General features: G+C 39.0%; 1 protein-coding gene and 1 pseudogene across 5 annotated transcripts in view; one reads left to right on the top strand and one right to left on the bottom strand.

Moving 5' to 3' along the window:
- LOC147824921 (uncharacterized) overlaps nt 1-22,352 on the top strand; it is a 269,562-nt gene that overhangs the window by 6,493 nt on the left and 240,717 nt on the right. The window lies entirely within an intron of this gene.
- On the bottom strand, nt 20,933-21,830 carry LOC101720459 (tRNA-splicing ligase-activating factor archease pseudogene; annotated as a pseudogene). The gene has a single exon (XR_015441485.1). The product of XR_015441485.1 is annotated as a tRNA-splicing ligase-activating factor archease pseudogene (transcript).

Here is a 22,352-nt window from a genome sequence, read left to right as displayed (position 1 = left end):
GATAAGGTGGCTGAGTATGTTTATAGTTGCTTCTCCATCTTCTTATCTGTTCCATTGATCCTCAGGTCTGGGTTTTTTTTTTTTTTTTTTTTTGCCAGTATCATGCTGTTTTTATCATAGAAGCTTTGTGGTATAATTTAAAGTCAGGGATTGTGATGCCCCCTGCCTTGGCTTTGTTGCCTGGAATTGCTTTTGTTATTCTAGATGTCTTCTAGTTCCAAATGAATTTTAGCATTGTTTTCTCTAATTCTGTTAGATATGCTATTGGAAGTTTGATCAGGATTGCATTAAATCTATATATCAATTTTGGAAGTATGACCATTTTCACTATATTGGTTCTTCTTACTAAAGATGAAGGAATATCTTTGCATTTTCTGATATCCTCTTTGTTCTGCTTTTTCAGAGTACTGTAGTTTTCAATGTAAAGTTCTTTTACTTCCTTCCTTAGATTTATTTCTAGGTATTTCATTTTTGGGGGATGCCATTGTGAAAGGTGTTGTTTCCCTAATTTCTCTCATAGTGAGGGTGTTATTTGTGTATAGGAATGCTATTAATTTTTATAATTTCCTTTTTTTGGTACCAGGGATCGAACTCAGGATCTTGTGCTTGCCAGGCAGGCACTGGCACCACTGAGCTAAATCCATGGCCCTGGAATGCTATTGATTTTTGAGTGTTCACTTTCTATTCAGCTACACTGCTGAATTTGGTTATTAAATCTAGAAGTATTTTGGTGGAGTTTGGGGGTCTTCTATGTAGATTATCATGTCATCTGCAAATAATGATAATTTAACTTCTTCCTTTCCTATCCTTTTTCCTTTTCTTTCTTTTGTCTAAATGCTCTGGCTAATGTTTCCAGAACTGTATTCAGTAGGAGTGTTGACAGTGGACAGCCTTGTGTTGTTCCTGATTTTAGAGTGAAAGCTTTCAGTTTTTGTCCATTTAGTATGATATTGGCTGTTGGTTTGTCATAGATTGCTTTTATCAGATTGTGATAAAGACCATTTATTCCAATTTTCTGTAGGGTTTTTCTCATGAATGGCTGTTGGACTTTGTCAAATGCTTTTCCTACATCTATTGAGATGATCATTTAGTTTTTGTCCTTAGTTCTGTTATATATTACATTTGTATTGATTTGTGTATGTTAAACCATCGCTGCATCCCTGGGATGAATTCTAGTTAGTCATGGTGAGTAATTTTCGTGATGATTTGCTGCATTCTGTTTGCCAGTATCTTATTGAGAATTTGTGTGTGTGTGTGTGTGTGTGTTCATTAGGAAGATAGGCCTGTAGATCTCCTTTTTGCTTGGATCTTCTCTGGTTTTGGTATTCGGTTAATGCTTGCTTCCAGAAATGAATTTGGGTGTATTGCTTCTCTTTCAATTTCATTAAAGAGTTTAAGAAGAAGTGGCATTGTCTTCTCTAAATTTCTTTTAGAATTCAGCAGTGAATGCATCAGGGCCCAGGCTTCTCTTTGTTGGGAGGTTTTTAATTACATCTTCAATTTCATTGAATGATATTGCCTTATTTAGAATTTTTGTATCTTCTTGATTCAGCTTTGGTAATTCATATGTGTCTAAGAATCTGTCCATTTCTTCTGCATTTTCCATCTTAGAATATAGGTTCTTGAAGTAGATATTGATGATCTGGATTTCTGCAGGATCTGTTGTGATTTTACCCTTTTCATTGCTAGTTGCAATGATTTGAGACTTTTCTTGCCTTGTTTTGATAAAGTTGGCTAAGGGTTTGTCAGTTTCATTTAATCTTTCAAAAAACCAAGTCTTCAATTCATTGATTCTTTCTATTGTTTTCTTAGTCTCCATTGCATTAATTTCTTGTCTCATTTTTATAATTTCCTCTCTTGTATGAGCTTTGGGCTTGACTTGCTTTCTTTTTCTAGAAGCTTGAGGTTCAACATTAGGTTATTTGAGCTCACTCTGTTTTTCTGTTTTTTTTGGTACCGGGGATTGAACTTGGGTCCTTGCGCTTGTGCAGCAGGTGGCGAAACCAGAGTTAAATCCCCGGGCCTCACTGTTTTTCGGATGTGGGAATTCACTCATATAAATCATATAAATTTCCCTCATAGGACTACTTTCATTGGGTCCCATAAGTTTCAGTATGTTGTATTGGCATTGTTTAATTGCAGAAACTGAATAATTTCTTTTTAAGTTTCATCTGTGACTCATTGGTTGTTCAGGAGGGTGTTATTTAATTTTCATGTGTTTTGAAGTTCTTGTGGTTTCTTTTGTCATTGATTTCCAGTTTCATTGCACTACGATCTGGTAATATGCATGGAATAATTTCAATTCCTGTGCATTTATTTAAGCATGTTCTATGAGCTACTACATGGGCTATTTAGGAGAACATCCTGTGTGCACCTGCAAAGAATGTGTATTCTGATGTTGTGGGTTGGGACACTCTGTTAGATATCTACTAAATCCTTTTGTTGAAAAGTTTGGTTCACTTCTGATATTTCTTTATTGATTTTTTTGTCTAGTTGATTTATCTATCTGTGACAGTGGGGTATTGAAGTCTACTATTACAGTTGTATTAGTGCTTATTTGATTTTTCATGTTCTTTAATATTTGTTTTATACAGTTGGATGTGCTGGTATTTGGTGCATATATATTTATGATTGTTATTTCTTCCTCTTGAATTGTTCACTTTACAAGGATGTAGTGACCTTCTTTGTTTCTCTTAATCATTCTTGGTTTAAAATCTACTTTGTCTTCAAATAGAATAGTTATCCCTGCTTTTTTTCCAGTTTCCTGTCACATGGAGTATTGTTTTCCATCCTCTGACTTTCAGTCTACAAATTTCATTTTGAATTAAATCTGATTCTTGTATGTAGCATATTGTTGGATCTTGCCTCTTGATGCATTCTGCCTGTTTCTTTTGATTGGTGAATTGAGACTATTTACATTGATAATTATCTCTTTCTTGACGTCCTTCATTTTGGAGTTCTGATTTGGTGGTCATGTATTTCTTTAGGTGTTCTTTGTCATGGAATTATCTTATGTCTCTATTAATTTTGAAAGATAGTTTTGTGGGGTACATCAGTCTGGGTTGGAGGTTGTTTTCTTTTAGGGCTTGAAATACTTCACTCCAAGCTTTCCTAGACTTGAGTGTTTGCGTGGAGAACTCTGCTGTGATTCTGATGGGCTTGCGTTTATATGTGATTTGTTTGTTTTGTCTAACAGCTTTTTTTTTGTTTTTGGTACCGGGGATTGAACTTGGATCCTTGTGCTTGTGAGGCAGGTGGTGGAACCACTGAGCTAAATCCCCAGCCCCTAACTGCTTTTAATGTTTTATTCTTGTGTTGATGTTCTGGAATCTTGACTATTATGTGTCGTGGTGTAGATTTTTTGATCATGGGTAATTAGAGTTCTATATACCTCACTTATCTATATGTGAAATTCTTTTTCCCCTCCTTGGGAAGTTTTCTGCAATTACTTCTATGAACAGGTTTTAAAAAATGTCATTTGTGCTATCTTCTGTTTTTTCATTGACTTAGGTCAATCTTGTTATTCTTCTTTGCATCATCTTGCAGCTTTTGGATTGATTTTTCATGGTCCCTTGCTACTTTTAAGAAATCGTTTTTTCATATTCGCTAACCATAATCCTGTCTTCTATATCTTATATTCTTTCCTCACATTGGCTCATTGTGCTGCATATACTTTCAATGGAATTTTTAATCTCCTCTATAACTGTTGGAATCTGTTTCATGGATTCTATTTCTTTTCTATGTTGGGTGTTCATGGTTGCCCTCATTTTTCTAAACTCCTCTAATTTTTTATTTGTATCTGCTCTAGAGTCACTAACCATGTCTTTCCTTTTGGTCACCATCTTTATAATTATCTGAGAAACTAATTGTCTTCCAAATGTAGCTGGCTTTTGGGTTTTTAGTCTGTTGCAAGATCATACCTCTTCAATTTACTGGGGATGAGAAGTTGCTGCCTATTTGGCCTGGCCCCTGGTTTTTTGGCCGTGGCCTATAGCATTGTTTATGACCCTGAGACAATCTCAGTCTTGGCATACTAGGAAGAACAACTGATTAGAACAACTATGTCACCTTGGCTAAAGTAGTACAATCAGCAATGAAGATATCATCAAATACAGCCTAGAAAATGACAAAATATGGTAACTATCATTTTGCCACCTTTAATTGTATGAACTAAATTTGTGGTTATATAACAAAATCTAAAACAAACCAGAAAATTGTATACTTTAATTATGCCCTCAGTATGGATATTTTACCCTCAGGAGATAACATTTAAAAGTAGTTAGAGGGGGCCGGCATTTAGCTCAGAGGTTTTGTCACCTGCCTAGCAAGCTCAAGGACCCAAGTTCAATCCCCGGTACCAAAAAAAAAAAAAAAAATGTAGTTACAGGGGAAAAAAATAGAGAACTAGAAGAAGAGAAAGAGATTAAAAATGAGGCTGGAAACAGGAAGATTATGCAAACTTTGGGAAACTGGTGAAGAAAACAGGAGGGAAAGAGAGAAGAAAGAAATAAAAAGAAGAATAAATAAAAACAAGAACAGAACAGAACAACAACAACAAAAAAACTAGAAACAGGGGCCCTGGATTTAGCTCAGTGGTTTCACCACCTGCTGCATAAGCTCAAGGACCCGAGTTCGATCCCCAGTACCAAACCCCCCCCCCCAAAAAAAACAAAACAAAACTAGAAACAGTGTTCAGACTTACATACAAACAAGAACAAATAATAAAAAAGGAAAACAAAACTAAAACAAAAACAAGAAAAGAAAAAAATTAAAAGAAAATAAGAGAAGAAAAGTCCAGTTTAAGGCATATCTCAGCTGTCGCTCATAATCCAATTGGGTAGACAGAGCCTAGATCCATGTTGATTAATCCCTGGAAGCCAGCCATAGATTATCAGGGTAGTGGATAATCCCAGCAAGCCTGCATGTTTAGTTTTGAAGTTCAGGCTGGTTTCTGGCTGTGAGGCTGGAACTCGTTTTGTTCAGCCTGTAATATCCTATGTGCTTCTTGCCAGCTTGAACTTGGCTCGTTGACCTCCTGCCAATTTGAACTCAGTTCTGCCTCACCCTGATGGAACCAGCCTGCAGTTGCTCTGACTTCCAAACTCAGTTGGGCTCTCTCCAAGATGGCTACTGGCCAATTGCCCTCTCCTGGGGGACATCTGAATCTGAATAACTCACCAGGCACTTCGGTCTGCTAGATCCACTGTTCTGTTCCACTGCTTTTCTCCATGGGGCCTCTGGGTGTCTCCAGTAGTCACTGTGCATCTTCAGGTTTGAGCTGCCTTTCCCACCCAGTGAGTTATAGCTGAGGGAGAAAGTGCCACTTGCTGCCTCATTCTTTTTTGAAGTCTCTCCCTTTGCTCTCCCCATGGGCTTCAGTTCTCACTTCAGATCCTTGCTAGGTCCCATGGACCCCCTTCCCTCCTTCATCTCTTCCTTACTTTGCTATATTCCAGTGCCTGGACACCAAATCTTTTTTTTTTTTCCTACTGGGAATTGAACTAGGGTCCTTGTACTTTCGAGGTAGGCAGCGGAACCACTGAGCTAAATCCCTGGCCCTGGACACCAAATCTTGGAGAGGCTGTTTCCCTGCTGTTTACCACTCTGCCATCTTCCCAGAAGAGAATAAACTATTTTCTTATTTAAGGCAGAGTTGTTATTTTATGTCAGCAGCAGACATTCCCTCAGCTCACAAGATGTTCAGAAGGTGAGAGCCTTTGGAGAAGTGTCTTCCAACAATAATGGCCCTTGTTAATCCCTGGTAATTTTTCTTGCTCTGAAATCTATTTTGTCTGATATTAACATAGTCACTCAAGCTTTTCTTGTTTTTTGTTTGCATGATATATGATTTCTACTCTTTCATTTTTTTACCTGCCTATATCACTTTATTTAAGGTGTTTTTTGTATATGTATGTGTTTTGTTTTGTAGATAGTATATAGTATGGTCTTTTAAAAATATACTCTGGGGTAGGTATGGTGGCATATGCCTGTAATCCTAGCACTCAAGAGGCTAAGTCAGGAATATCATGAGTTTGAGTCCAATTTGAGCAATATAGAGAGACCCTATCTCAAAAAATCCAAACCAAACCAAAACAGATCTCAGAAAATCTTTATTTTTTTCAGTTGGTGTGTTTAGATGAGGTGTTATCAAAACTGTACCTATAAATCCAATCTGGCCAGCTGTCTGTTTTGTTTTGGGTTTTTTTTTGGTTCCAGAGATCGAACTCAGGACCTTGTGCTTGCAAGGCAGGTGCTGTGCCACTGAGCTAAATCTCGGCCCACTAGCTGTCTGTTTTGTAAACAAAGTTCTATTAAAACATAGCCAGGCTGAGCATGGTAGCACACATCTATAATTCTTGCACTTGGGAGCATGAGGTAGGAGGATCGTTGTGACTTTGAGACCAGCCTAGGCTATGTAGTGAGTTCAATGTCAGTTCGAACTACATAGGAAGACCCTGTTTTAAAAGAAAAAACAAAACAAAACAAAAAACCACATCCAAAGCTTAGTGTAGGGGCACATGCCCATAATCCCAGCACTAGGGAGGCTGAGGCAGGAGGATCACCACAAGGTGGAAGCTATCCTGGGCTACATAGTGAGTGCAAGGCCAGCCTGTGAAACAAAGTGAGATCCCATTCAAAAAAAAAAATCCACAGCAAGCCATGTTCATTTACTTATGTATTTTATGTTTAGTTGTTGATATTTTTGGATTTAATTTATTTTAAAATTTTACTGCTTCTTTTTTATTTGTTCTGCTCTTCATTCCTTTGTTTCTTCTTTCCTACCTTGCTTTGGATGACATGAATTATTTTTAGTATTCCACCTCAATTTAACTGTTGACTTTTATCCTATTTCTTTGTGTTTTGGGTAGTCACTCTAAATATTACAGTGTATATTCTTAACATCTCACTGTCTAATTAGAACTAATATTTCATCACTTCAAGTAGAATATTGTGATCTAAGAAAAATTTTGACATGTCCTGAATTTAATTACAATGGCTAAGGATAGGAGGCAGGATAGAGGTGAGGTGGATGAGGGAAGTGAATCAGTTATAGTTATGGCCCAAAACTAACAAAAAGACTATTGAAACCATGAATTAAATCCCATCCTTACAGGGTTGGGGATTTGGCTCAATGGTAGAATGCTTGTCTTGCTTTTGCACAGCCCTGGGATCATTCCCCAGCACGACACACGCACAGACACACACACACACACACACACACACACACAAGTTGTCTGCTGAGGCCATTACACCCTGTTTACATATAAACTTTCTAGATTGTTAATCCCAGCCAGTCCTTGTGAACTGCCCTTTAATCCCAAAGCTTTCCCTACTTTATGCCATCCCATCCCTCTTATATATAGCCAGTGTAAATAACTTATACCTTCTTTCTCCAAATTCTCAAATTAAAAAGTGTATTTAGTTCTGGCCCGGCAGTCATCTTTCCAACTGCTACCTAACCTTGCTGCAGATAGTCTGGCCTTTTTGATATAGGAAAAATATAATTCCCGACCTGTGAGATGCCAAATGTGCTGAACTTGTGGTCCCACAACATCGACAAGTAAAATCACCAACCAAAGGAGGAAGTTAGGAGAATTTTGTTGGAAATAAGGGAAAGATAAAGTTCCTGGATTTCCAGGAGTGGACCCAAATGGGTGGCCACAAAGGAGGCCCTTGTCAGTGGTAGTTTATACAGCAAAATCTCAATGTGAGTAGAACATGGGTCAGACCATAATCAACCAACAGGATTACAAGTATAGCTGCTTAGCTAATATTGATCCAATAGGGAAAGAGTCACGTAGCAAGGGTACAGGGAAGGAACAAAGGCTTTTTTGGGAAGGGAGGGGAGAATGGGTCCAGATGATCAGGTCACTCATCTGTAGGTCTGATGCCTATCTGGCCCCTCTAGACCAGCGGTTCTAATTACAGTATACTGTAATCTCAAACTGCTGTTTATTTTGCAAGCCTGGCTATTGCATCTCATCTCCATCCTGAGGCCTGGCTCTCTTTTGATTTGCCTCTAGCCACAATTTTGAGGTCTCTTTTTTGTGCTGACTTCCTTGAGGGCCCCCTCTCCCCCTCTGGCTGTATATTAATTTCATCTCACTTAGCTGCCTGTAATATTTTTACTGGGGACTAGTGTCTGTAAGGGGTCAAGAACCCCTCCCCCCCTTTTTTTCAAGAATCCTTTGGTCTGCAGAATTTTGGTGACCTGGCAGCAAACTTATCACCATGTAGATCACTTTATTCTTCCTCCTCCTTGTGGGAATAGCTCTTTATTCATTTAGGTCGTTCATTTCTTTTAGAAATGTTTTGCAATTTTCAGCATAGAGACTGGGCACATATTTTTCTTACATTTTTTCTAGGTTTTTATTTTCTATGCTATTATAAATGGTAATTAAATTTTATTTTCATTTTCCATATTTTTGTTATTCATATATGAAAATACAATTGATTTTCATATATTGAACTTATGGCCTGTGACTTCACTGAATTTATTTTTTATTCAACATATAAAAATTTATATAAAATAGAAGATAATAGAAAATACTAGATGCATTGTTTGTAATAGAGGAAAATATTGCTTTTTCTTTTCATTAATGCTTGCAGATTTTGCTGAGTTTATTAATTCTAATGGTAATTTATTTTACAGTTTTTGTGCATGTGATCCTGTCATTTACACCTAAGTACAGTTTTACTTCTTCCTGTCCAATCATTATTTCTTTCTTTTGTAAGGAATTGTGTCTTTCTTTGACCAGGAAAAATTGCTTCCTTCTACCCTTCAAGGTTCTGTAGCTGGTTTAAGAATTAAATTGAATCAAGACATATTAATAGTAGAAAAAAATTTTAATTGCATACTTACAAGTGGTTGTTTCAAAAATATTAGACTCAAAGAAGTGGCCAGATGTCTGAGGCTTAGATATCATCCCGAGTACAGATAGGAGTAGGAGTTTGAGACTTCTAGGGGACAATGGAGGCAAGTTATTGTCAGGCGAAGGGAAGAAATGTAAGGTGAATAAAGGTTATCTTGTTACGCAGATGATAGTCTTTCAGGGGACAAAAGTTATCTCAGAGTAGCTCTCTTCCTGCTGCAGCTATGTACCTTTACTAATGGAAGTTTCCTTTACAAAAGGGAACATTTATGCTTTATTTTAGAGAGTTAAAAGAGAGGCAAAGGGCTTTTCCTGTGAAGTTCTCAATTGCCTTTGGCCATAATCTGTGTGCATCTTTTTGAGTGGCATATTCTGAACCCCTTCAGTTGCTTTTCCTTTCTGCACTGTCTGGGGGCTCCAGTACAATATTGTGTAGAAGTAGTGAGAGTGAACACTCTTCAAAGGATTTGAAAGCATGAAGGAGATTGCTCTCTGCTGTGATTTTCACTTAGTACAGTACTGTGTTTTGTTTGATGTGGTCTGATGTGGGCCTAACAACTTGAACTCTTGCAGGCTTCATGGAGGCAGGAGGTAGGTGGATGCCCCTAATCCTATAATGCATTTGTGTTTATTAGCAACAGATACTTCTTTGCTCACTCCACTAAAAAAGATGTCTCTGTACTGCTGTTGACCTGGCCATGTCTCAGGGCACAGTGAGTTGTGCATGAACTGGATTTGTACTTCTCTGTCCTTTCAGCTGGACCCATAGTGCACACACCGTACACTGTTGTAGGGAGGAAGTCCTGCTAGAGGATCAGAAAACCCAACTAACCTCCCCTGGGGAGGCGGGTCTCAGTGCTTCAAGATCAGCTCTGAGCAACAGAGTATCAGATTTTTGTTATATTTATTTTTATGTATGTACATATGTATGTATATATAATGTATGTATGTAGTATGTACAGTGTTTAGTGGTACTGAGTATTAAACCCAAGGCCTGTGCAAGCACCAGATTTTTGATGCTTTACATGGTTTCTGATCCAAATCATCTATCTCAATCTCTGATAGTTACTGATATTTCATTGTTCACTTGCTTGAGAAATAACTTCAAATCCCAATATTAGGAAAGATGAGTGGAGGATTACTGTTGTTTCTGTCTCGCATCCGTTTGGCCTCCTCTTATCTGCATCACTGTTGTCTCTTGCCTACCCCCCAACCCACTTCTAGCTGCTTGGTCCCTGTGAGAAGGCTTTGAATGTTCAGGATCCTCTGCATTCAGAGGTCAAGAATTCATGACCTGAACATGGAGGGTGAATTTGAGACATGCTCACCCCTCACTGCAGGTAGCCCTTCTCAGCTTCTGCTCTTACCCACACACTCCACCTGGGGGCATGCATTCCTTCCTGCTTGTGTTTGTTTTGTTGTTTTTGAGGGCTTAAAAAAAAACTTCCTGTAATAAAATGTAAATGACCCTAGAAGGAAAACACATGAAATTATTACCAGTGCTTAACACTGGTCTGTGACTTTATTAGTGCATTATTATGTACTTACCACTTAGCCTTTAATGACACCCACCCCCCTGTTTTGTTGGCAGAACAGAGAGGTATGAAGAATAAGAAATATTGCCAAGGGAGTTTCTTCCTCTGAAAAATAAGGGAGTGTGTATCAACTGACCTTTTCTAGCTCTTCCATCCAGGTTTCTTAGCAGTATCTTCAGAGCCGTGGGAAGAAGGAAGGTGATGTTGAGCGGAGATCTCATCAGATGTGTGGTGCCCTGGTGCTGTTGGGTTTTGCCCACCACACCTTTTGCTTGAAAAGGGTAACAGCCTTCGTGGGCCGTGGGTCTCCTTCTGACCTATAGGGTGCTCCTCACATGACCTCAACCCACTGGAGATTTTCCAGTCTTTTGCCATCTCTAAAGCCTTGGCAGAAGGGGCTGGTGCTGGGCAGCAGTGTTGATGTGCATGGGAACACTTGTCCTGGATGATTAAAGACCTCCCTCCATGCTCTGGAGTATGGTGGACTAACTGCTAGTCTTGCATCTCCCTGACATTTTTATTTCTTTTGCTTTTTTGAGACAGTGTCTCGATAGGCAGTTCAGGCTGGCCTTGAACTTGCTGTGTAGCCCAGGCTGGTCTCCCAACTGTTGGTGATCCTCCTACCTCAATCTCCCGAGTGCTGGGATCACAGGCATGCACCACCATACCCAGCTCCCTTACATTTTTATAGCCGTCTGCTGATTTGCTCTTCTCTTGCTTAGGCTATGAGCTTCTTGAGGGTAGATACTTTCTGTTTGTTTGTTTTTCTGTCTTGGGAAGTGAACCCAGGGCCTTTGCACTGAGCTACATCCCAGGCCTCTTTGTTTTTTATTTTGAAACAGCAGCTCACTAAATTCTAAATTGCTCTTGCTGGGCTTGAACTTTCAATCCTCCAGCCTCAGCCTCCCAGTGCTGGGAATACAAATGTGTGCCACCATGCCTGGCAGGAAGCTTGCGTTTGATTAGACCAATGGTGGAGAACCTATGGCACATGTGCCACGGTGGGCTGTTTGTATCATTGAAAGACATAACATCCAAGGTAAAATCCGAATTAATCAGCTTGCTCTTCCATTCCTATGATCCTGCCCATCATTTCAAAAATTGTGTCTTGAGCATCTACTCTAATCAGGAGAAAGTCTTGCCTAGAATTCTCTGCCCAAGCCAGGCCTGCCTCTGAGCCCTTACCCAAGCTGTCTCCCTGCCCATCCCAGCTGCTTGCATCTTTCCTGGACTCAGTTAGCCCATGTCTCTTGGAGAAGCCTCCTGAGTCATCCCAGGCCACCTCACATTTTCTCAGTGGTAGCATTGGGTCATGGAAATCTTGGTCACCAAGCTCAATGTAGAATGAGGTCCAGCTAATGTTGACGTGGTTATAAATTGTAGCAACAACCATGGGCCATCTCAGGCAGGAACAGGGAGTAATTAGGAGCAATAATTAGGGTGGGAGATAGTTGCGTCAAGGTTGCAGCAGAGTCTAGAGTAGCAGGGGAGGTGGAAACTTGTATGATGTTAAAGGCATCATGCGGTTTCCTATTCCATCCTTAAAACACCTGTGCAGCTGGTGGTTCTACTTGCAAATACCTACCAACTAGAGAATCTGCTAGATTCTGAGATTTTTAAAGCTCAAATCCCTCTCTAAAGGCTTTTAAATTCAGCATAATGAGGCTACAAAGCCTTTCCCGAGGCCCTGGTGCCTGTGGTAATCTACTTCCTACTCAGCACAGTCCAATAGGAAGGGAACAACACATTTTCTTTCTTGGTAACCTCATTGGCCATTTGTTATCCAGAAAAAAGACTCCCGAGAAAATCATGTTTCTTTCTTTTTTAAAAATTTTGTCATTTTCTTGTAATCAGCGGGTAGACTTTTTTCAAGGTTCTTGTATTTTTTGTTGTTTGAAAATCACATTTCTTGCAAAGTTTTTTTATATATATATATATATATATATTTTGAGCCAGGGTCTCGCTGTGTAGTCTAGGCTGGCCTTGAACTCACTATGTAGTCCAAGCTGTCCTCGAACTTGGGGCAATCCTCCTGCTTCAGCCTTTTGAGTGTTAGGATTACAGGTATGTACCACCATACCTGGCTTGCACAGTCTTAAAGGTGATAAATTACCCAGCATCATCATGGATGAAGAGAGGTCTGAAGTCTGAAATCACCTAATAACAGGGCAAATTGGCCCAAGATCAAAACTGAACAGGATGTGTTAGGAGCTGCTGAGTACTGTCCTCTTCCTGCTGTAGCAAGTGGTTTCACTACTGTAAAATCCAAAGAAAACATCCTCTTTTTCTTACTGCAAAAATAATATACATTTGCCATAAAAAATTTCAAAAATAGAAGCCAAAAATAATGTATAATGCCACCATATTCTAATGTATATATTGTATATTTTTTTCCTTTGGTGATGGGAATTTAATCCAGGGCCTTGCACATGCTAGGCAAATGCTTTGCCACTGAGCTATATCTGCAGCCCCTTTAAAAATTTTGTTTTTTAGTACTGGGGATTGAACTCAGGACCTTGTGCTTGCCAGGTTGGTGCAGCACCACTAAACTATATTCCTGGCCCTAAAAATATATTTTGAGGGCTGGGGATTTAGCTCAGTGGTTCTGCCGCCTGCCTTGCAAATGCAAGGTTTAGAGTTTGATCCCCAGTACCAAAAACAAAAATATTTTGAGACAACAGTCTTGCTAAGTTGCCTAGGCTAGTCTTGAACTTGTAATCGTCTTGCCTCAGTCTCCTGAATAAGTAGGATTACAGAAGTGTGCTGACTTCTTGTACATCTTCTTCCCTCCTCCCTCCTTTTCTTCCTTCCTACCCCCTCTCCTAGGACATCATCCTTCTCTGTGTCATTTTCATGCCCTAGGACAGTGGTGGCAAACCTATGGCATGCGTGCTGCAGCAGGCTGTTTGTATCACTGAAAACTCTAAAAGGTTCACCATCACTGCACTAGGATGATTTAAACTGGGGACCATGCATTTGGGTGGGGAAAGAGGCAAAGCCAAACCTCAGTGTGAAGATAAACTTTACCAAAGACACTGCCGATGGCCTGAGGAACGTCCTCATTGGTGGCTGGTATAACCCTGGGCTCAGCTAAGGGAGGAATGTGGATTGCAAGAAGCTGAAGACTCCCTGAGTGTTTGCCCTGTCTGCTTTATTACCCTTTACTCCAGACAGATGACACTGACCCTCTGCTCCAAAATGATGGTATTGGTGGATAAGGCAGGGAATGGGACATACTAGCAGAAAGATTTTACATTTTTATTGAGGTTTAATGTACTTCTAATACAGTATACAAAGAACACCTTTCTTAATACAGTTTTCATTTGTGGATACTCACTGGCGCATCTCAAGGGTCTCAGCCAATTTAGGCTGCAATAACAGAGTATCATGAACTGGGAAGCTTAAACAGCACACATTTACACATATTTCCCACGGTTCTGGAGGCTGGAAGTCCATCATCAAGGTGAAGTATGGTTGGGTTCTTGGTGAAGGCCTTCCTCCCAGTTTATAGTCAGCGTATTTTCCTTGCGCCCTCACATGGTAGAGAAAAAAGTCATTTCTGTCTCCTCTTGTAAGGGCACTAACCCTATTTACAAGGGCTCTGCCCTCATCACCTCATTATCTACCAGAGGCCCACCTTCCAATGCCATCACCTTGTAGTTAGGATTTCAACATGTACATTTTAGGGAGGGTGTTGAGGTTTCTTAGGGGATTGAGGTTTGGCTCCGTGGTGGTGGGGCTTGTCTAGCATGTGTGAGGTCCTGGATTTAATTCTCAGCACCTACAAAAAAGTGTTTTTAATTTTTTATTATTTATTTATGGTTTTTTGAGACAGGGTCTTGCTATGTAGGTCAGGCTGACCTTAAATTCACTATGTACCCCAGGTGGCCCCAAACTCCAGTGATCCTCCTGCTTTGGCCTCCTGAGTGTGGAGGTGTGCACCATCATGCCCAACTTAAAATTTTATTTTATATTTCATGCACAAAGAACTAGCATGGTTTCATTCATTGGGTAGATTTTTTGGATAATTGATTCAAGGAAGATCACTTAGTCTGACTTAAGGAAGCCTATATCCTTTCACAGATAGGGTGCACCCACCCACCGATGCAATACTTCTTGATCAGACATGGATCAGGTATGAGCAGATGAAAAGAGAATGAGAGCCCTGGGGCTCTAGCACAACTGCTGGTGACCCATTTTGCTTTCAGGGGTACAACAAAGCAAAAGGCCAGTATGCATTTTGAGGGCGACACAGACATTCATTCCACAATACTACCATGGGATAGAAAGCATTTCAGCTCCATGGAACTTTCCCCATGCTCCTCTGCTATTAGTATCCTTGCACCACCACTGCCTTACTTTGCCCTCCACGTATGCATCAAGGTCAACACTACTTTGACTTCTATCAACATGCACTCTTTTATGTCTGGTATCTTTCACTAAAAATAATGTCTGTAACATTTATCCATGTTGTTTGTCAGCATTTTGAAAATATTATTTAATCTACTTTCTATTTTACCTAAAGTGGAATCCTTTTGTGTACATTATTTATAAAGTCTTTTCATTTAATACATTGGCAACATTTTCCCATGTCAGCATTCTTTTAGTATAGATTTTTAAAGTCTGCATCATGTTTAATGTATGTGCCATAATTTATTTGGCCAGGCCTCAGTTACCTTAATATGAGATATTTTCTTTCTAAACATTACAGATAAATAATTCACTGAACAGTCTTACAGTGAAATCTTTGTGCACATCCTTAATTATTCTTTTAGAACAAACTCCCAGAAGTGGAATCACTAGGTCAATGGTTGTGCTTGTTTTAAAGCATTGTTATCTGGAAAGGTTGTCCCAATTTTATATTAGCAGCAACAGCAAATGGGATCATTTCTACTTCTAATTGAATCTTTGCCAACGTAATATGTAAAATATATCTGTAAAAAATAGTAATAAATGGAGAAACCTTAAAAATAATTTGTTGGGCTGGGGATTTAGCTCAGTGGTTCCAGCGCCTGCCTTGCAAGCACAAGGTCCTGAGTTTGATCCCTGGTACCAAAAAAAAAAAAAAAATTGTACTTCTTCGATTATAAATTTGGTCAACCTCTATTACATTTAATTTTTTTTTTTTGTCTTGAGACCCTTGATGTCCATGTCAGGCAGGGTTGAGAAATCACTTCCTATTTTAAGGAGAGTTTGACAAAGAAAATGAGTGTCTAAAAAATTACTGGAAGAGTTGAGGAGCAGGATCAAAAGTGGTCTCCAAGAATGACTGTAGAACACCCTAGAACTGGTGATTCAAAAAAAGCTATGACTTCTGCCCTGGTCAGCTTCTCTCTAGCTATTGGGCTGCTGCCGCCACAATCATTGATCCTTGAGTCACACTAGGTCTGCTACAGCTTCACAACAAAAATCAGGCCCTGTGCCCTGCTCCCAAGATGCACCAAGCTATTAAACTGGATGGGAACCTCTGCTAATTCTTCCACCAGAAGAGACAACAAAATGAAAGCAACCCAAACTCAAAGTACCTAGAAATGCTAGGTTATATACAAAGAACATTGTTTTAAATACCTGTAGTAGGTCAGAGGAAATTCTCATGGGTCACAAATGGAAAGGAAATGGAGTTGTAAGACAATGTTGGAGCTCCCATAATGCTGGGTTTGCCAGTCTCAGTAGCCTGGATTCCTGGATGGGATGTGGGCCTGACAGATAATGCTGTGGGGGTGAGGGGGAGCATGAGCTATTCAAAGGTCTGTGGCCTCAGTAAAAGAATGGACTGAATAAAAGAAAAAAAAATCTGACCTTTAGCTGAGAGGAATAATAAGGAAACATCTTTACCTGTGCTCAGAGTGGAGACAAAAAGTAGCTGCAAGAACTTGTAACTACCCATCTCCACTTTCATGGGTTTGGGATTTGAATCTACACTGAGTGGTTTAAGCAGTTAATTTTAGGATCCTGAATTGATAGTGTGTCTGGATATGCATAGAAATAGTGTAGATCCTCTGGAGGGACATGGTCTCAATGTAGGTCCTATAGGATTCCCTTAGATGAGCCTAGCTGCATATAACTTTTCAAGGAAAAAGAATCCCACAAAGAAACAGTCTATCATAAATTAGAATCAGCAAAAACTCCTATGAACGTAAGGAAGTTTAGCAGTTTAGAATTTAAAACAAATATGCCAAAAATGGTTCGTTAAATTTTTAAAAACACACAAGAAAGGAACAAGATATATTGTATAATATAATGAAAATCATACCAAAAAGTACATGAATTATAAGTGATAGCTCATTGGCTTTCCACAACCTGAACACATCTATCTAACCAGTGACCATAACACCAAATCCCCAACCCCATGTTTGCTTGCCATCATTTCCTAAACCCCAGGAGTGACTACTGTCCTAACTTTATTTATTTATTTATGTATTATTTATTTATTTGTTTATTTATTGTGGTGTAGGGAATTGAGTCCAGGGCCTTCACACTGAGCTACATCCTCAGCCTTTTTTATTTTTGTTATTTATTTAGTTTTGAGATAGGATCTTGCTATATAGTTCTGGCTGGCCTTGAACTCACTATGTAGCCCAGGCTGGCCTGGCCTTGAACTCGAAGCAAAACTCCTGACTCAGCCTCCTAAGTGCTGGGATTACAGGTGTGCAATACCATGCCTAGCTTTTATTTTTATTTTGAGACAGGGCCTTGCTGAGTCACTAAGCTGCCCAGGCTAGAATTTAATCTCATACTCCTCCTGCCTCAGCCTTGCAGAGTACTGTGATTACAGGGTTGTACCACCATGCCTGGCTATTACTGTTATAAGTTCTAATAGCATAGGTTAGTTTCAGATAGATTTGGAAAAGCACTAAATAGAATTTCTGAAAAGAAATATCATCAATATTTTTTATAAGTAAGAAAGCATCAAATGTTTAAATAGATTTGCCGTAAGTAAACAGAAAAGTTAGACATGGAATTACTTGGATTAGAACTAAAAACATTTTTCAGATTGCAGTGTACAGATAATATGATTGTGAAATGTCAGGAGTTAAATGACATGGTGGATAAAATTAGAGGATTTAACTTGCTTCTGGTAAAATTCTATAAGCAGAAAATAGAACTGATGAAATGTGATTTTCAACAATATAATGTCTTGTTGACATTTTCAGAATTGTTGAAAGTTATGTATCCTTAGTTTCAGGGATAATAGTGAATCTTAAGTTAAACAAGTAAAATAAACAAAAAACTTGATACATCATAGTGATAATAAGGTTCCAGAACAAAAGTAGAAAACTAGGTACTCACAGAGAAAACATGTGACAATGTAGTTACAATAGTAAGATTAACAGTAGATTCCCCAAAGGTAACAATAGAAGGTAAAAGTCACTGGAAGAGTAATAGGTTCAAAATGCTGGGACAAACTAACTGCTAAGATAAAATTATATGTCTAGCTAATTTATCATTGAAGAGTAGGTGAAAAAAAAGAAATTTAAATTCCCCAAACCCAAAAACCAAAGCAACAAATAAAATGACCTAATAAACAAAACCAAAAATACACATAATAAAACAATAATAACAAAAAAGATTATCTGTTACCTCTCTCAAGGAACTTCTAAGGACAGATTTTATGTAGAGGGAAAATAACTACAGAAAGAAATTGAGAAATGCAAGAAGGAAAATTGGATTGGAGATATAGTCAGTGGCAGAGGGCTTACTAGAATTTGTGAGGCTCTGGGTTCTGTCCCTAGCACTGCAAAACATCAACAAAGCAAAATAAAACCAAACAAACAAATAAGCAACTTGAGCAAAGATATTAGTAAACATACATGAAAATCTTCACAAACCTCAATCTAAAACCAGTAATAGCAGCTGGGCATGGTGGCAGATGCCTGTCATCCCAGCACTTAGGAGGCTGAGGCAGGAGAATCACTGCAAGTTCAAGGCCAGCTGAGGCTACATAGTGAGTTCAAGTCCAGCCTGAGCTACATAGTGAGACCCTGTATCAATAAGTAAACAAAAGCAAGCCTCTGATATTGAGGAAGTTAAAAAAGTAAAGCAGAATTAAATTCTAGATCTCAAAAACATCCAAGATATGATAGATAAAAATCAGAGTTAAAATATTTGAGGGACCTCATATTTTTAGGAAGAATAATAATATTAACCTTACATTTAGTTGGGAATATTGAAAGTCAAACTCTAACCACTAGAAGAATAGAATTAAAGCAGTGTTTCTCAAAGAGTGGTCTGTGGGCCAACACTCTCAACATCATTTTGGACTTCTTTTGGAAATATAAATTCAGAAATCTAGAGTTGAAATTCTACAGTGGAGATGGGCAATCTGTTTTAACAAGCCCTCCAGGTTATTCTGATACTTAACATTTGAGAACCACAAAATTAAAGGTTGTGTATTTGAATTCAATGTGGGAGTAGCAGTAACTAAATCAAACTCCTCATCAATATAAAGTAAGTTTGGGGGAGGATAGAAGTATAGAATAAGCAGAGTAAAAGAAAGAACAAAATAGAAAATAGTTCCAAATACATCAGTACTTATAATGAGGCTTGATAGACCAAATGGCTCTGAAAAGACAGATTTTCAAACTGATTTGTGACTAGTCTATTTGTATGCTATTTATTAGAGACAGCAAAACGTTGAAAGTAAAAGGATGAGAAAACACATACTAGGAAGACACAATTTTGTAAAGATGTCAGCTCTCCAATCTAAAAGTTCATTTGTAATTAAAATCTAAGCAGGACTTTTCTTGGATCTTGAAAAGCTGATTTTACATTTCTATAGAAAAGCAAAGTGCCAAGAATAACTGCTTTTGAAGAAGCAGAAAGTTTGGAATCACTCTCACCATGTATGACTATTTAATGATCTAAGAATCCAGAATAGTATTGGTGACAGAATAGACAAGTAAATAAATGGTTTAGAATAGAAAGGACAGAAAAATGTCCATGCATATATGGAAATTGGTAAACATCAGAGAGGGATGAAAAAAAGTGGGGAAAGAACAGTGCCCAGCTAATTATTCATATGGGAAAAATAAGATCGAATCTCTATATTGTTAGCATGGGTGATAAGTTCTAGACGGGTTTCTAGATTCTTGTGCGTGACAAAGAATTGGACATGGCATGCGATGATAAGGAAAAAGCAGCAAAGTTTAATTTAGGTGTCAGTATGCTCTTAGTGAGCTGGCAGAAAGGAAAATGGCATGAGCACTGAAGGTGTCGAGTTTAAGAATTTAAAATGTTGACCCCGGGCCTATGATGCCTCCCATTGGGTTGTCCAGAGCATGCCTGACCTGACTGGGTCATGTTAGCTGTATCTAGGAGGCGTGTCCTTTCCATAATTCACTCTGTTATAATTGGATGTATGAGACACAGTCCATATGCATGAACTTTCAGTGAGCTCCAGGTGAAGAAAGGTTATTGCAGGTCATGCCACCAAGTCTGACCTGCATGCATCCTGGTTTTAGGAATTTAGGAATTTTCCAAGGTAGGCTCAGGGATCTTTGTTTTTATCTCTGCCTCCTGGGTAGTAGGCCTTAGGACCAAGGTGGGGGGTGTTGTTTGGCCCTGGGGCATTGCCCACGTTCTGGCATGCCATGGCCTGTGCCGCAAGGGTCTGGGGCCTGAGTAGGGTGACAGGAGATGCAGAAAACAGAAAAGAATAAAGGGGCACCCCGCCTGTTGAGTGGAGAAGAACACTATAGTCTGTGTGTTACTTTATTTAAGGCAAGAGGAGGGGAGGTACAAACAAGGAGATGGGGCAGGGTATTCTTGGTAATTTGTTGCTTTAATATATTTTGAGACTGGCTGACTGATAAGGCTGGTGGGAACAGGGACATGCAAGCTTGCTGTTTTTAGGACCATGTCAACTAGGACTATAATAAATAGAGCATAAGGAACATTTTTTTGCACTCTGGGGTATCTATTTTGGGAGGGTAAATCGGGGCACAAAAGGAGGGAAGTCATGAAGTACAGGAGGCAGGCAAGATGCCTCCTGGTTGTGGCAGCTCCCAACACAGATGAGTAGAGAGAAGTGGTCCAATTGTACTATCTATATTAATAGTATAAGTAAAAATCAGTTCCTGGGTAAAGATCTCAAAAAGTAAGACAAAAACTTCTAATTCTTTGGAGTAAATACTGCAACCTCAGGTTATGGAAGCATGTTGAACAAATCATAAAAAGCACAACAGAAATAATATTGATAACTTTGCTCATACCTGTGTATCAAAAGACAAAATTAAGAGTAGTCATTGGTTCTGAGTAGGTATGTGCAACACATTTTACTCAGAAATTTTCAGAACAGATTATATGAAATGTTGCTGGTGGTTAGATATTAGTAGGCCTGAGGGACAATGGGGGTGTCCAAAATAGCACACTTTGGGAGTTATAGTTAAGAAAGACCTCAAGGTACATTTATAATTATTTATTAGGTTTCAGACCTGAGGACACAGGACCTCTACTTCTAGAAAAAGGTACCTACCATTCCTGGTTGCCATAGCCTATAACCTAATGATATCAGGAAAAGAAAGGTTTTCTTTTTTTTTTAATAGGTCTTTCTTCTTCTTTTTTTTTTTTTTTTTAGTGTCTTAAATGTCAATGATCACAAAAACTTCTGGTTTCTCTTCATTATAGACTTGCATTGCTGAATATGTTATTGGTTTGATTTCTGTTCCCTGAGGATGCTGGGAAAGTGAAAATTCTTCTCCCCACCCAATGGAACGTAATTTGAAATTTCTTTGATCAATACTAAGTACTTTCACTTCCCGGGGTATGAAGAATTCATCAGCACTGAACTTATAAAGCCATTCATCCAGAAAGTGAAACAGAAGAGATTGCAAGTCATCTCCTTGGGCTTCTACTACTGTCTGGAGGGGCTCCACAGTCCCAGTGTCTGTCATGTACGCAAACATGGCCATGGCACACTGCTCAAACGCCTCCTCCAGAGTCTCTCCCCATGCATGTAACTGGACATCTGCTGTATGATCCAAATATTCGTATGTCTGAATGACTGGAGGATACTTGGCCTTGATTGCTTTCTGGTCTTCGGTTAAATTGTAATCTCTAACATCTTCCTTTTCCTGTGCCATGATTTCCGAACTGAAAAGGAACTTTCTTTAAAGACCCTTTATCCTTGTGCTGAGACCTGATTTAGATTAGAAATTTTTTCTTTTATAAATGTTTTATATGATTAAGAATCCTGAGGGAACACTAGCCATACAAAAAGAACAAGACTTTTTTGAGGTATCAACATTCCAAACTAATCTCTAATCACCACAGTTCCCTGGACCTAGGAGTAACTCTTGTGTACATAAAAGAGTAACCAAACTAATACTCAGTGAAGAAGTCTACCTGACATTGCCCACCTTCTCACTCAAAGGCATAGATCTCTCCATATCTGCTTTACAAATAAACTCTACCTATATCCTGCATGGCCGACTGGGTCTCTTGACTGAATTCTTTCATCAAGGGCACGAAAGGACCAAGGAGGTTCATGAGGGCTGGCTTCTTGGAATTTCCAGACTTCGTTTTCTAGTTGACATGAAGTATTCAAAATATATGAAGACCTAATATTAAACAAACAAATAAACAAACAAAAAACTAATCAAATAGATGGGTGTTATGGTTTGGATTTAGAATGTCCCCCAATGGCTTGGGTATTGAAGGCTCAATCACCATTGCAGCTATGTTCAGAGGTGAAGCCTGGTGAGGTAACTGGATCATAAGGACACTAATCAATGGATTAATCCATTGACAAGTTCATAGCTGAATGGGTTATTAGGAGGTGGGGCCCAGTTGAAGAAGTAGGTCACTAGAAGTGTGCCTTTGAAGGGTATATCTTGTCAGTGGGTCCTTCCTTTCTCTCTGGCTGTTCTTCCAGTCTCTCTCTGCTTTCTGGCCACCATGAGGTGAGCAATCCCCTCTGTTAACCCCTCTCCCCCGACACACCATG

Source organism: Heterocephalus glaber, unplaced genomic scaffold (genome assembly GCF_053883595.1).
Source record: "Heterocephalus glaber isolate CG9 unplaced genomic scaffold, H.glaber_assembly_v1.0 deba00001523, whole genome shotgun sequence".
In the NCBI taxonomy this organism is placed as follows: domain Eukaryota; kingdom Metazoa; phylum Chordata; class Mammalia; order Rodentia; family Bathyergidae; genus Heterocephalus; species Heterocephalus glaber.
The sequence above is the reverse complement of the archived record's forward strand: the minus strand, read 5'-3'. Positions and strand labels throughout refer to the sequence as shown.